The 4505-nt window shown below is 34.5% G+C and overlaps 1 long non-coding RNA gene across 1 annotated transcript; it reads left to right on the top strand.

Moving 5' to 3' along the window:
• Positions 1 to 212: 212 nt before the first annotated feature.
• LOC124899718 lies at positions 213 to 3958 on the top strand. Its single transcript, XR_007057187.1, has 2 exons — positions 213 to 541; positions 2107 to 3958. It is a non-coding gene; the product is annotated as an uncharacterized LOC124899718 (long non-coding RNA).
• The last annotated feature ends 547 nt before the right edge of the window (positions 3959 to 4505 follow it).

Raw genomic sequence — 4505 nt, 5'->3', positions numbered from 1 at the left:
TAATTCAGGGGTAGTTTTGGCCCTTTTTATAAATATAATGCTGGTGTGGATTGGACATATATTAGGAATGGGCCTATCCAGATTGGTCACCCACCTAAGACTAGTCGTTGTGTATATATTTCAATGTTGGGCTTAAGTGTTGTCAGCCCATTCATTATTTAAGTCGGCTTATTTCTATTTGTATAAATCGGACATGTTTTTAAACTAAAAACGCTTTTGCCATTTCATTTTATACACAGAAATAAGAATATTCTTCTCTTTCATTCTTCTACCATAACTAGGGTTTTCATTATTTCTTTTGATTTGCTTCCGCATTAATGTGAGTTTTATGATATGGGAGCAACGAATCCAGTTAAATCTACTTATTCTCTTTTGATTGATGGCACCTTTGAAGAGCTTCTCATTGAGTTTTGAAGCTGGAAGTTTGAGTGTTACCCAATTCAAAGTTCTTTTAACAGATTTCTCTTTGTTTTTGTCGTCTCTGTCATTGTTGAGCATTGTTGAGCAAGGCTCTTGCTTCTTCCAGCTCTGAAGAAAAGTGGTAACAGTGTATCTTCTCTTGTGCTCTACGATTCTAGCATTTATTTTCTGTGATATTAGTTTTGTTTGTGTGTGTCTTGCACACGGTGTCTTCGAGTACATCATCACTTGCATCACTAACTCCCACGCATCCTTTTTACCTACATCCTTCTAATTACCCTAGTATGGTACTCATTTTCACACCTTTCAATGAATTTGAATATGGTAGCTGGAGGTATGGGATGCTGATTTTTCCTTCTGCTAAGTGCAATATAGGTGTCATTAATGGTACGCAGGCTCGACCTCCTAACACTTATTCTCTTTATGATACCTGGGTTATATGCAATAATATGGTAATTACCTGGATTCTCAATAGTTTAGACAAGGAAATTATTGAAATTGTTATCCATACAGAAACTGTTGAACTAACTTGGAAAGAAATTGAAAAATGTTATGGAATACCTAGTCGAACAAAAGTTTTCCAACTTCTCAAAGAAATTTCTTCCATTTCTTAGGACTCTTCTAGTAGCCTCTTACTTCAATCGAATTAAGAAACTCTTGGATGAATTAATTGTCTATATTACCTATCCGCCGTGTACATGTAATTATAAAATTGAATGGACTAAATTGGAGTGTGAACAACAAGTCCATCAATTTTTAGCTGGAAAGAATGACTTGTACAGTGGGATTAGGTGAAATATCTTAATGATTAAGCCCCTTCTAGATATAGATAGTGCGTATCCTTTCTAATCCATGTTGAACAGCAATCTGAGTTGCAATCTTCTCTTCTATCATTTGCGTTTGACTCTATGTCCTTTTCTACCATTGGTACTCGCAAGCCTTACCTTCAGAAGGTCAATTTTGATAGTCGTAAATCTAATCTGTCCTATGATGGTAAAAAATCAAATTTCTCAAAGAACCAGAATCAAGATACTTTTTGGCAAGTATTGTAAGAAACTAGGACACTCCATTAGTAGACGTTAAAAGTTACATAGTTATCCCTCTGACTATCAGCAGTTTCCCAAAGATAAAAAATTTATTGCTTATGTTCAACCTACTTATATTATTTCCCAAGGCAGTTTTTCTCTCAAACAGGCTCCACTTTTAGTTCCTTCTCAATCTCATAATATTTTAAATGATCTTCATGGGTTCAGCAAGGAACAATACGACCATCTCTTGTCCTTATTCCATCAAAGTAGGTTACAGGACTCTAGTTTATTTGCTTCAGCTAATTTTAATGGTGTGACTAGTATTTCAGCTTATAATATTTGTTGTTTCTTTTCTTGCCACCTCTCTCAGATATTTAATAATCCTTGGATAATAGATTTATGGGTCACACACCACATGACTCCTCACAAGCAACTTCTTACCAACATTAAACCTTTACCATCACCTTACTTAATTTCCCTTTCAAATAGTTACAAAGTGAAAATAACCTATATCGATTCCTTGCCTCTGTATTCTGATGTAGTTCTAAATCATGTTCTACTGGTTCTCAATTTTCAATACAATTTGATTTCCTTACATTAACTTCTCTTACAGTTTAATTGCACTGCTCATTTTACTGTCACTTCTTGTGTGTTGCAGGGTCATTCTCTGAAGAGGCCACTCAAAGTTGTTAAACACTCCAATGGACTCTATGTTCTTCATCTGAATGGTATCACTCTCTAAGACCATCATCACCACACTATTGCTACTCACAGATTACCTTCATCATCTAATAAATTTGTTGTTATATCTACTTTTATTTTTCCTAAGGCTAATGATGTCACTTTTTCTTCTATGTCTTTTCCTAGTTCTTATATCTCTACTATTTCTAATTTAAATGTTAATGTTCAACAAGATGCATCTTTACTGTCTTCTTTTAAAATGGCTTCAAATTTGTATGTCGATCCTCCACTTTCTGATTCTTTTCAAGCTAATGTTCTTCCTGTTCATCATGACTTGTAGTTTTCTACCTCTACTATTGATAATGTTAGTCTTGCTTTTATTTGACATCAAATATTAGGGAATATACCTTTTGCCAAAATAAAAACAATCTCTTCTCTTAAATCTGTTTTTCCTTTAAGCAACTCTTTCATTGTTCTATATGCCCAATGGCAAGACAACAAAGATTGTCTTTTCTTCAGAGTACAATTCACTCCACTTAACCTTTCCAATTGGTTCATATTAATCTTTGGGGACCTTATCACACTCAAACTTATAGTGGTTATAAGTATTTTTTTACTATTATAGATGACTATACTAGGTGAACTTGGACTCATCTGTTGTATGCCAAGTCCAGTACTTTCCCATGATCAAAACCTTCTTCTTTTACATTCAAAATCAGTTCAAACTCAACACTCAAACTATTAGATCAAATAATGCATTTGAACTTGGTTCTAGTACTGATGTTATTCATTTTTCTCCTCTTATGGGATTTTTCATCAAACTTCTTGTCATCACACCTCTCAACAAAATGGGGTGATGGAAAGAAAACACAAACACTTATTAGAAATCTTCAAGGCACTTCTTTTTCAGTCTAAGTTAACAGTAAAGTATTGAGAGGATTGTGTACTCACTTCTATTTTTTTAATTAACAGATTTCCCTCTCCTTTATTACATAATAAAACTCCCTTTGAGCTCCTTCATGGTTTAATTTCTTCCTATTCAAACCTTATAGCTTTTGGCTGTCTTTTTTATGCCTCTGTTCCCATCCTTCAAAGGGATAAATTTCAATCTAGGTCTATCTCTTCTATTTTTCTTGGTTACTATATTGGCAAGATGGGTTACAAGTTGTTATCTATCTCTTCTCACAAGGTATTCTATTTAAGGAATGTTATTTTTCATGAATCTATTTTCCCCTATACTTCTCCTTCTCATGTTTTTCTCTTTTCTCCAGCTCCCCCTCCTACTATTGAAATTCCTGTGTCTACACCTTCTTCTACACCGCTTATTCCATCTAGAAGGTCTACTATGCTTTCCTCTACTCCTACCTATCTATCCGATTATATGTGTTTATCTATTTCTCAATCCAAGGTTTGTTGTACTTTTGTTGGAGCTGGTTTGCTCGAACCTTAATATTGTCATCAAGCAACTGGTCATCCTGCTTCGCAGGCTGCTATGCTGTAGGAATTTCATGCACTTGAAGCTAATAATACTTGAGAGATTATGATTTTACCCCCGGTAAGAGAGCAATACCATCTAAGTGGGTATATAATATCAAACAACGAGTTGATGGGTCTATTGAGAGGTATAAAGCCTGATTAGTCAAAAGGAAGAGGCCAACTATAATGAATATTTTTCCTCGATTGTTAAAATGTCCTCTATTTAAGTGTCTTTTAGTTGTAGCAGTTAAACGCTATTGGAAAGTGTATCAACTTGATGTCAACAATGCTTCCTCCATGGGGATCTTTTAGAAGAGGTGTATATGAAAATTCCTCAAGGTATTGATGTTTCATCCCCTAATCCGTCTCACCCTCTTGTTTGCAAGCTATAAAAATCACTTTATGGCCTGAAGCAGGCCTCTCGTCAGTGCTATGCCAAATTATCTGCAGCTTTACCGTCCATACATTTGTTTCCAACCTTAATGACTACTCCCTTTTCATTAAGGTTTCTGATAATCTTATTACTATTGTGGTTTTTTATGTAGATAATATACTACTTGTTGGTAATGATTCTGCTCAGATTGACTTTCTTAAGTAGTTCCTTGATGGTTGCTTTAAAATCAAGGATTTGGGAGAGTCATATTATTTTCTTGGTTTGGAGATTATTAAACAATCTTCGGAGTTGTTGGTTACTCAACATAAGTTTACTACAAATCTTTTAGCTAATTTTAATTTTAAAGCTATTACTCTCATGGCTTGCCTTTTGGAACTTTATTGCAAATTGTCTACTATCTAGTCGACCCTTGCCTTGATCCTAGTGTTTATTATAAAATGGTTGGCCAATTGAATTTCTTACAACACACTTGTCCTGATATTTTATTTGTTGTATAGCACCTCAGT

Source organism: Capsicum annuum, chromosome 6 (genome assembly GCF_002878395.1).
Source record: "Capsicum annuum cultivar UCD-10X-F1 chromosome 6, UCD10Xv1.1, whole genome shotgun sequence".
Lineage (NCBI taxonomy): Eukaryota > Viridiplantae > Streptophyta > Magnoliopsida > Solanales > Solanaceae > Capsicum > Capsicum annuum.
The sequence above is the reverse complement of the archived record's forward strand: the minus strand, read 5'-3'. Positions and strand labels throughout refer to the sequence as shown.